We start from the raw sequence: 10,350 nt of genomic DNA on the forward strand, positions 1-10,350 counted from the left end.
TCTCTCTCTCTCTCTCTCCCTCTCTCTTTCTCTCTCTCTCCCCCTCCCTTAGTCATGCGCACCCATGTTTTCTCCCTCCCTCAAAAATAAATACATACTAGGAAGACCCCCCCGCTAGTCCATGAGGCCGCAGGCCTGGGCCGGTGGGACAGAGGCCGTGGGAGGGGGATGCCAGGCGAAGCTTCTCCACACTGGTTGCGTCAGACCCGGCTCCAGACCTGGCTCTGCTGCTGGGCGCCCTGGGCCACGTTACACAGCGTCTCTGAGCCTTGAGCTGCTCACCTTCAGCAGCAGAGCGGGCCTTGTGGAGCCGGGCACCGGGCACTGGGCACCGGCAGCCACCCTGCACCCCGGGGGCCTCTCTGTGCTACCGGTGCAAGGTCAGCACCTGCCTGGCTTGGACTTGTGGTCCTTGGGGTGACCGGCCGCCGGCCCCTCCCAAGCTCCCCCTGCTCAGGTGGCACGGGCTCGGCGGGGAGGCGGGCTGTGGCCATGTCCCCCCATGGCCCTACCAAGGGACATCTTCCCTGAAGCCTGGGAGCTTGGGCGAGCCCGTGCCCTCACCAGGGAGAACCGTGTGGCAGCTCGGGACATCCCGAGCAGAGGTGGTGGCTGGCGGGTGAACACAGCCGGCTCGGGCCCCTCAGGCGGGGACAGTGGGGTCTGGCTGAGTCACGGCTGCGGGGCGCTCCCACAGGACAGCAGCGGGGACACCTCGTGGCTGACGATTTTGTGGGCTGGGGGTGGCGGGAGGGTCCTTCCCAGCTCCGACTGTCTGGTCCAGGCCAGGGTGGGGGAGTGGGCCCGGGCCTGCCCTGCCAGTTCCTGCTCCCTCCCCCAGAGCGCTGGCAGCCAGGGCCTTTCTGGTGCCTTCCCTGAGGAGGCTCCTGGCCCCACACCCCGGGAGCCATCACCGCTGCTGAGAAGCCCCAGGCAGAGGGCCGGCCCCGGAGGCAGCCTCCTGCTCTGAGGTTGCAGCTTGGTGACTGAAGAGTGAGACAGCAGTGCCCTGTGTGGCTGCCGGGACCCCAGGCCCCCATCCTCTCGGACCCTCTGAGGTGTCGGGCAAATAAACCGTGAAAAGGAGGAGCAGGTTTCTGGTCCCACAGTGGGAAGGGTTGGGAGCTGGAAGTGGGGCCCTGGGACTGGCGGAGGGACACGGTGTGTGGCTGGCGTCACACAGGGGACGGGCGTTCTGCTGTGTCCATGGCCTGCGCAGGGCCCTGCCCGGGTGGGATTGTGTGGCTGGCAGGGGGAGGGGCCTGGCCAGTGGAGAGCCTGTCTGCTTGTGGGTGGGAATGTCCTTGGCCTTGGGGACCTCCCCACAGGGTCCCCTCCCCACAGGGCCCCCTCCCTGCAGGCCTGCTGGGCGCCCAGTGAGCACCTCTGGCTCCCCTGGGCCTCCCTGCGGCCGTTGGGGTAGGCCCCCCAGGAACCTCCCTTCTGCGTGTGAGCAGGACTCTGTTGCAGGGGCGGGGCTGGCCCCACGCCCTGTAGGCCCCTGCCCTCCAGCCCCCTGGGGCCTGTGCAGCCCCAGAGGCTCAGCCCTGACCTTGTGGGGGCCAGCATGCTCCGTGTTAGCGGGGACAGCTGATGTTACCACGGTGTCTGTGCCTTTCTACAAGAGCATCACACTTGGCCGCCTCTGGGTGGGCGGGGTTGGCGTCCCCATTGAACGGGTGAAGAAACTGAGGCTCAGGGGTCCCAGAACGCACAGACTTAAAGCCAGGCTTCTGGCCAAGGCTGTGGTGACGGTGAAGCTACAGTCCCAAAGCCGGCAGGCCAGGTGAGGGTCCTCGACGGCCGTGGCGTCTCGGGTGCTTTCTGACCTGCATGTCTGGGTGGGAGCCTGGAGGTGACAGCTGTCTCCTGTGACAGCCCAGCTGAGATCCAGGGGGTGACGCCAGCCTGCCCGCACCACCAGGAGGGCCCGGGATGGGGGCTCCGGCCCTCGGGAGCCCTCCTGCCCCAGGGCGCCCCTTCGCCTTGCCGCTCAGGACCCCTCGGACCTCAGCGGCCTACTGCACTGTTAGGAATTCGATTTGTTTCCATAAAAACAGGATGCTGTGACTGAGTGGGCAGCGAGGCCCTGCTTTTCCAGGAACTGAATGTATACTTGAGCCGGGCCTGCCCTGTCCCGCCCGCCGGGTCCCCAGGGCGTGGGGGCTGCGCTGTGCTCGCGAAGTGGCCACTTAGTCGGGTTCCTGTCACCTGGGGAGCGCATTCCATCCGCGGAGCCTGAGCCCCAGTGCTGCCCCAGGGCCGGCCGCGCCGCAGGCCCCTTGAACCAAGGAGGTGTGGGGAGCCGGGGGGGGGGGGGGGGGGAGGGCATGGCCATCCTGCGCAGTGGGGGGGCTGGGTCCTGGCAGAGGAGGCCCCCAGTTAAGCTGGGCGGGGCCATCCCGCCTGGTGCTGCCACTCACTGGCCGAGTGTCTTGGCTTCTCAGGCCCAGCTGCTGGCACACACTGGGCCTGGCCCTTGGGGGGGGATCTGGGACACGGTGGGGGAGGGGCAGGGGTTTCCAGGGTTGCCAGATGCCTGCCCTCTGCAAGGCCCGGGCCCCGCCCCTCAGCAGCCAGCTGGGGCCTCTGCCCCTCTGCCGCCTGGGGGCCCAGACGGAACCTGGACCGTCCCCTTGGAAGTGACCCGAGAGGGGATTCTGGAGCCCAGAAGGATATCCTGAAATCCGAGCGTGTTTTTACCAGAGGAGGGAGGGGATGGTGGGAAGGTGAGCAAAGGGCCGGTACCCACCCCGTGACCCCCAGCGGCCCAGCGCGGGAGGCAGGGCACCTCGGAGGCCGAAAGGGAAGGGAGTGGCTCGGGCCTCACAGATGGGCGGCGGCTGCGGGAGAGGCCCGTTCTTCTCCTCCTGTGCCCGGACGCTGGGGGCAGTGGGGGCTGGGTCCCTGCTAGGCTGGCTTCCTGGGGGGCGGGCCCAGGCCAGTTGTTATGAGCCGACAGTGTTGATTTTTCCTCACTGTTTCATAAGCTTGTTGAGTGTCCAGAGGACGCATGAGGCCCCGGCACCCTGTCCTCCGGAGCGTGTGGCCATCTGGCCCGACCGCAGAGACGGCACGGACCCTCAGCGCTGGGCGGGTCCTCAGGGAGACCTCGTGAGTGGGACGTGGACACATGTGACCTCCCACAGAAGCACGCACACCCGGGACAGACCACGGCTGCTGAGCCCGCAGGGAGGGCACCGGGCTGGCTGGGGATTCAGACCAGAGAGGAAGTTGCAAACCCCAGTCCGCATTCCGCGGGGCAGCCGGGAGATGCCTTCCTTCCCAGGGGCCGCCTCTGTGCTCCCCAGGCTTTCATCCGGTTGGCTCCACTTGGCTCTGGGAGGGTCCTGGGCTTCACCCAGTCAACTGATGGAAATGTTAATCTGTGTAAACCGAGGCTTCCCCGCAGCTTGGCCACGCCCAGCCCCCCAGGCCCGTTACAGACCCCCCCCCCTCCCCAGGGACTCGCGCAGGTGCGCTGGCAAGGGTGTGTGTCTGTGTCACTGCCGGGCATTCCGACACAGCCCCCTGACCTCGAGGCCCGATCCAGAATGCAGATAACATCTTGGCTCACCCGCTCATGCGTGTGCCTTCTGCAGATGGGCTCTGAGCCGGAGAGGGGAGGGTGGGGTGGGTTCTGAGCCGGGGTGGGGAGAAGGTGGTCACGGGGCAAATGCCCGCTGTCACTCCATTTCACCAAAAGGGAAGCTGAGGAACAGAGTGGAAGGTGGAGCTGTGACCTGACACGGGTCTCCTGCTGAAATCGGTGTCATGATCCCTCCATCCCTTCCAGCGCTGCCCCCCAGGTTCTCTCCGCCCTGGAGAGGCCGGGCTCCGAGGGGCCTGTGCCCTCTCCCCTCCCACCTGGCCAGCCACACCTGTCCCCTCCCCCCCGCCCACCTGCCAACAGGAGGTAGCCAGATGGCATTCCTCTGCCCTGCCGGGAAGGGCCCCCAGAGAGCAGGGCCAACCGGACTTTGCGGCCATTTGCACAAGCCAGACTGGACAGGCTGAGACTCGGGGTGCCGCGGGCTGGCTGAGTCACCGGGTGGGGCTCTGAGTCAGCGCCCCAACCCTGGGTCCTGTGCCCAGAGCTGGGGAGATGTGGGCACCTGGTCTGCCCGGGGCGGACCCCCACATTTGGAAAGGCTGGTGTGGCCACCGGAAGGGGGTAAGAGAGGAGCCCAGAAGCGCCTCTGAAGCCCGGGCTGCACGTGGTCGTGATGTGGATGCCGGCCTGGGGTTTGTGGGGAGAGGGCACTTGCAGGAGAGCAGCCTGAGGCTAAGGGACAGGGGCCCCAGCATCGTCCCTGCAGGGTGGTCCCAGGTCCCCCTCAGGTTGGATGGCTGGCAGGTTGTGACTGTCATGTCGCTTCTCCTGAGTCGGAGGATGGACACACCGGATCCTCCGGTCCACCAGGCAGCTTCCGGAGTGCGGGCTCCGAGTCTGTAGGGAGCGTCCAGGTCCCCAGAGACCGTGTCCCAGCATTGACCACAGGACCAGCCCCGCATGACCAGGCGAGCCCGAGGACCCACACTACCACCAAATTCCCAGGTGGTGCTGATGGGGCGGCCTGGGACCCCCGCTCTGTAGATGGGTGCTGCTGCATTTTGGCACAATGAGGAATTGATGGGAACACACCGCAGCCTTGGTGGGAGGGGCTGTGTCAGGATGCAGTCCCCTGGGGCGGCTGGCTGCCCTCCTCTGGTCGGAGAGCACGCTCGCCTCAGGGCCTTTGCACTGCCCTATCCTGTGCGGGATCTCCGGGCCCAGGACCCCTCTGCCCCCAAGGGGAGGGCTTCCTGGAGGCCTGACTGTGCAGCCCTGTCCTGCCAGCTCCCACCAGACTTGTTCTCATTGGCTCGTTCATCTGTTTGTGTCCACCTTCGTCCCCAGGAGACCCAGCCCCAGAGGCGGTGCTGGGATGAGTGTATTTATGATTTGGGGCCCGTGGCGGGTGTGGGCCTTGCCGCCCTGGCTCCTGATGCTCACTCCAGTGCTCCATGGTCCCCCCGTGGCATCTGTGTGGGGGACGGGGCTCTGGGGCTGGGGGGGGGGCGCTGTTGTTGAGACCGGGGCAGCAGCCCCGTCTGACATCCTGTGCCGCTGTGAGGCGCCTGTGGCCCAGGGTCAGGCGCACGGCTTGGGGGCGGGAGGCGGCCCCGGAGAGTCCCTGGGTGGTGCGGCCTTGTGACGGGGTCTCCCCTGCAGGGGCTTGTCGGTCATGTCAGTGAGCCTGGAATTCGGGGGGGGGGCCCTCATCCTGTCTGCTCTAATCTGCTCAGCCCAGGGGGCCTCTGGACCCTGGGGGTCAGTCAGCCAGCCAGATGGCATCAAGACGCATTGGGCCCCGGGGCCTTGTCCCCACGCAGGAGAACCATCGCAGTGACCCGGGGGCGGGACCCCCTTCGGTGTTAGTGTGGATTTTGGCCCCTGCAGTCCCCACCCCCAGGCACGGCCCCCCGCAGCCGGCCCCCCAACCCCCATCAAGACCCTCAGTCACTCTGAGGGCAGGGTCACAACTGCTGTCCCCACTTCCTGGATGAAGTGGGGGGGCCATGGAAGACCAGGGACCCCCCCCCCATGTCTCCGGTGGAGATGCAGCGGCATCGTCCGGCTCAGCGTCCTCACCTGGAACTCCAGGTGTCACTGGCCCCGGACCGAGCTGCTGCCGCTCTCTGCCCCTGCCCATGTCCCCATCCGCACGGCCTGTCGCTCTGCCCGGGGCCCTGAGCCTGAGGGGCTGCCTGACCTGTGGGGCCCAGCTGGCAGCCAGGCAAGATCTCTGCTCTGCCCTCCACGGGGGCCCCTCTCCCTGAGGCTGCAGGATGTCCCGCCGTCCCTGGGAGATCCCGGGGCGGGGGGCTCTGAGGACCTGCCCAGGGCCCTGGATGGGTCTGGCCTGTGTGAAGCCCCCTGGGGGGGGGGGGCTCTAGCCCGCGGGCCCCCCACATGCACCAGGCACTGCCTTGGGGACATCACTGTGGCCCCTGGGCTCTCGGTGGTGGTGGGGGGGCGCCGTGGGGGGGCCCGCCCCCGCTGTTTACCTGGGGCCTGTGCAGGTCAGGTCACAGCCCAGCCTGGAGGTCCCTCCCTGTGGAATGCAGCCCCGCCCCTGCCTGGAGCCTGGCCTCCTCTCCGGAGGGAGCCTCTGGGGCAGAGCCTCTGGGCAGGGTGGCCCGTGCTGACCCTTCATGGAGCAAACAGGATGTCAGTCCGAGGAGACCAGCGGCTCCTGGGAGGGGCTGCCGGAGTCTGACGTGGAGAGACACTCCGCTGGGGCTTCGGGGGGGGGGGGCTTCACTGAGCCCTTGGTGGGAGTCTGGGCAGAGGAGTGTGTACCAGAGCCGAGGGCCAGGAGGTGGCCTCACTTGTGACACTTTGGGATCAGGAGGCCTGTAAACGATCGCAGAGGCCGGGCCACCCGTGCCCCGCCCCCACTGGCTTCAAGGTGCCTGCCCTGCACGGTGTGGGCCCTTGTGGCATCTGTTAGGTCCCAGATCCCCAGACCCCCCACCCATGCTGTCCCTGCCACTCTGCACCACCGCGCTCACCTTGTTGCAGCCTGGGGCCACGTGTGGCTGCCAGCTGCCCCCAGCCTGAGGGCCGTGCGAGGGCGTGGCAGGGTCCCTCTGGGGGGTGCCTCTGTGCCCCGCCCTCAGTGGCCGCCAGGTCCTCCGGCTGGCAGGTGAGCCGTGAAACCCGAGTCGGGGATCCCTTGCTGATTAAACCCTCGGCCAGTAGCAGGGGGCCCTGGGCTCTTGGCGGGACTCCAAGCAGGTAGCTGTGTTCTTGGCATCAGTGTGTGGGGACCCTCGCTGAGTCCTGTGTGTCCCTGCTCCCCCCTCGCGGCCGTGTGAGGCTCTGACTTCAGGTCGACCTCTTCCTGTGGGAGGAGAGGGTTCTCAGCAGGTGTCTGAGTTTTAGAGCCTCATAAACCGAGAGGGGCTCCTGCAGCCCCCCCCCCCGCCTTGTGGCTGGTGCTCTCTGTCCCTGGGGCGTCCGGCAGGACTCACCCCCCCGGACTGTGTGGCGCTCTGTGGGCCAGAGGCCCGAATGGCGGCGTGTGGCCGGTGCCGGAGCTGCTCAGGGGACGGAGCCCCAGGCCCCTCGGCAGGACTTGGCAGGACTTTCTGGGTGCGGCGCTGTGGGGCGCACGCTGGCGACCTTGTGGGGGTGGTGAGCAGGTGGCGGGATGTCCGATGGCAGCCTGGCCAGGAGCCGGTTCCCGGAGGTCTGTGGGCGTGGTGGGCACACCCCGCTCCCCCCTCCCCCCCCACTTGCACTCTGAGGCTTTGGCCTCTGACCCTGCCTTCCTGTCCTTTCTGTGACCATAGAACTTGTCTCCAGAGGGTAGGGGGTGCTTGGGTGGGGCCAGCCCACTTGGGGCCCAGGCCCACCTCCCCACCTCCCTCTTCCAGAAAGGTGCAAACTTTTGGTCGCCTCGGGTCAGGGTCTGGGTTCAGCTTTGACACTCCAGCATGGGGATGTGCCACAGCCCTGGAGGCTGGGGGGCCCTTTGCCACGTCTGTCCCCCACCTCCTCCCCCGCCCCCTGGCAGGTGCCAGCAGGCTGATTTCGGGCTTCTCCAAGCCAAGGAAGGTGGCATGCACACAGCCAGGAGCCAGCAGGCTGGGGGAGGGCGCGGGGTCACCCCAGGATCCCTGCCCGGGTGCCGTCCCTGCTTTGCAGCTGTCCTGCGGACTCTGACCTCCCCTCCCAGGGCGCCACCTGGCCTCCTGGGGGCTTGGCCGCCCGTTGACAGCGGCAGACCTGGAAGGTGCTGGCCCCAGGTCAGGAGAGCCTGAGTCCAGTCCCACCCGCTGTCGCTGTGCCCTGGGGACTCCCGTGACTCATGCCCCTCCCAGCCGCAGCCCCTGGTGTGAATGGGACCACACGTGGGACCCCTTCCGTGTGCCCCCACAGGCTTTTCTTGTAGGAGTCACTTCACTTGTGACCAAGTCCGGGACACATGAGAACAGTCTCCTTAAGGGAAAGGGGACTTACAGACGGGGGCAAGGACTCCTGCCTGGTGAGCACCAGCAGCAACTTGGCACTGACGTTCCGGGACTTTCTGTACGTTTATGAGCCCAGATCCTGCTTCCGTTTCTGTTTTTCTCCAGAGGAATCCTGTGCGTGGCCGGCCGGCTGCCGTGCGGCGCTCCCACTGCCCGAGGGATTGGCCCACGTCAGTCCCCTCCAGCCATGTGCCAGGCACTGTGCCACTGCCGCGGTCCCCGAGGGGCACAGCAGATCCCTGTCACGTACCAGCTGGGGACGGGCCCAGGGGGCAGAGCTGGGCAGGCCCCCGGATTTCAGGCTCCGGCCCTTTGGCTCCGTTTTCGCCTGTGGGGGGACCGAGGCCCAGAGGAGGGTGGGGACAAGTTTGCTTGCCCGTGGCGCCCTTCCTCCCAGACCTCTGGGCTGGTGGCCTCGGCCCTTCTCCCTGTGAGCCGGCAGGGCCTCACCCCTGCAGGGCACAGCAGGCAGAGGAGGAAGTGCCCCTGCCTCTGCTGTGGCCACCCCTGGGGGGGTGCCCTGCGCCCATGGCCGCCCCCTCAGCCCTGCGGGTCCTGCACCAGCCCCCACCCCCCATGCTGGCCCCACTGGGCCGCACTGTTTCCGAGCCGGGACAGTGCCCGGCACAGTGCTGGCTGTCCACCCCCGGCCAGGCCTCCCCTGCCTGGTCCCCATGCCCATGCTGGCCTCTGCCTCCCCACACCCCTCTGCTGGGGGCGCCGGACACACCTGCAGCAGGGGCATGGAGGGCCCTGCCAGCAGCTGAAGTGCCCACCCATCCCCTCTTCCATGTGGGGATATTTCATCCACCCTGCTTTATAGATGAGGAAACTGAGGCTTGGAGCTCTGGCTCCCTCAGGAGGCACGGAGTGGGGAAGGTCCGGGCAGCCTCCTCCCCCCTGGCATAGGCCAGCCCCGGGGGGTGGAGTGTGGGCCTGGGGTCCAGCCTCTGCACGGGGTGCCCCAGCCGGGCGGTGTGTGGCCGGCCCTCCACCCCCCGTTCCTGACCTGCGCCGGCCGGGACCCCTTCCCCATCTGCAGGGCCAGGCCCTGGTGAGCTGCTTGCTGGATGGGCCTTTTGGGCGGCGGAGGGCCGTGTGAGGCTCTGCAGGGTTAAGCCTGCGCTAGGGCGCGGGCAGGGGGCCTGGCAGTAGGGAGTCCTTTCCTGCAGGGCTCCCCCTCCCCCGACCTATTGTTCCTGGCTCCGGAAAAGGCATATTTCCCCCGTGAGGTCACAGGCCAGCCTGGGAGGTGGGAGCCGCCTGGGCAGAGGGGACCTGTCCCCTCCTCCTCTGCTGTGGGCTGGGGCTGGCCTTCAAGGCCGTCTCCTCCAGGCAGCCTGCTCTGATGCCTTGGGCTTCCTCTGCAGGTATGGGCACAGTGAGGCCACGTTCATGGCACTTAGCCCAGCAGCTTCGATGGCTGCACGGAGTGTCCCAAAAGGCCTGGGGTGGAGCCAGGAGTCTGGAGCTAAGTCCTGGCTGCACCGCCATGGACGCCTGTCTCCCTGAGGCCTCGGCGTCCTCCCCTGGACACGGGGCATAGTGAGCGTCGGCCCAGGTTTTGCTGTTGAGGCCGGTCTGCCTATGCTGGGCTCTTGCCCGTCCCCAGTCCCTGCTCACAGGACCCTGAGCCCCCTCTGCTACCCCACCCACCGGCCGGCTGTCCCCACTCGCGTCCCCTGGGCTGGCATCACCCCATCACCCACCTGCCTGGGCCCCCGGCTGACGGCAGAAGAGTGAGGAGCGGTGGTCGGGCCCCTGTGAGCTGGTGCATTCTGGCGGGCCGGCGGGAACCCCAACCCTACCCCGGGCACCTGGGGGCCGGGGCCTGTCTCCTCCTTGGTGCCGCTCGAGACCTGCCTGGTATCCTCCACGGAGCCCAGACCTCGCCGGCTGCCGGGCAGAGCACGCGGGTGGGGTCCCTCGAGGGCCGGGGCCCTGACTCTCCAGCTCTGATTTCGTGCCTCGGGCAGATAAGCTTCTCGCGTTCGTTCCCGTCTGCTCAGCCCGGGTGCGGGGCCAGGACGGGCTGTCCCTGCGCGGGACCGGCCGGCCCTCGGGCTCTGGTCCCTCACGTCCCTCACTGAACTCGGGACGCGTTTGTTTTCTTATTTTGGTAAAAGACACAGAACGTAGGGGCGCCTGGCTGGCTCAGTCGGTAGAATATGCGGCCTTTTTTTTTTTAATGTTTATTTTTGAGAGACAGAGACAGAGTGTGAGCAGGGGAGGGGCAGACAGAGGGAGACACAGAGTCCAAAACAGGCTCCAGGCTCCGAGCTGTCAGCACAGAGCTGTTGTGGGGCTCAAGCTCACCATCTGTGAGAT

The 10,350-nt window shown here is 67.3% G+C and overlaps 2 long non-coding RNA genes across 2 annotated transcripts; both read right to left on the reverse strand.

Moving 5' to 3' along the window:
• Positions 1-2,676: 2,676 nt before the first annotated feature.
• On the reverse strand, positions 2,677-3,688 carry LOC115280684. The gene is made up of 2 exons (XR_003903890.1): positions 3,578-3,688; positions 2,677-3,369 (listed from the first exon to the last, which is right to left on the reverse strand). It is a non-coding gene; the product is annotated as an uncharacterized LOC115280684 (long non-coding RNA).
• Positions 3,688-10,100, reverse strand: LOC115280683. Its single transcript, XR_003903889.1, has 4 exons — positions 9,732-10,100; positions 8,012-8,171; positions 6,559-6,890; positions 3,688-3,711 (listed from the first exon to the last, which is right to left on the reverse strand). It is a non-coding gene; the product is annotated as an uncharacterized LOC115280683 (long non-coding RNA).
• Between the last annotated feature and the right edge of the window lie 250 nt (positions 10,101-10,350).

Source organism: Suricata suricatta, chromosome 16, assembly GCF_006229205.1.
Source record: "Suricata suricatta isolate VVHF042 chromosome 16, meerkat_22Aug2017_6uvM2_HiC, whole genome shotgun sequence".
NCBI classification, from domain to species: Eukaryota; Metazoa; Chordata; class Mammalia; order Carnivora; family Herpestidae; genus Suricata; species Suricata suricatta.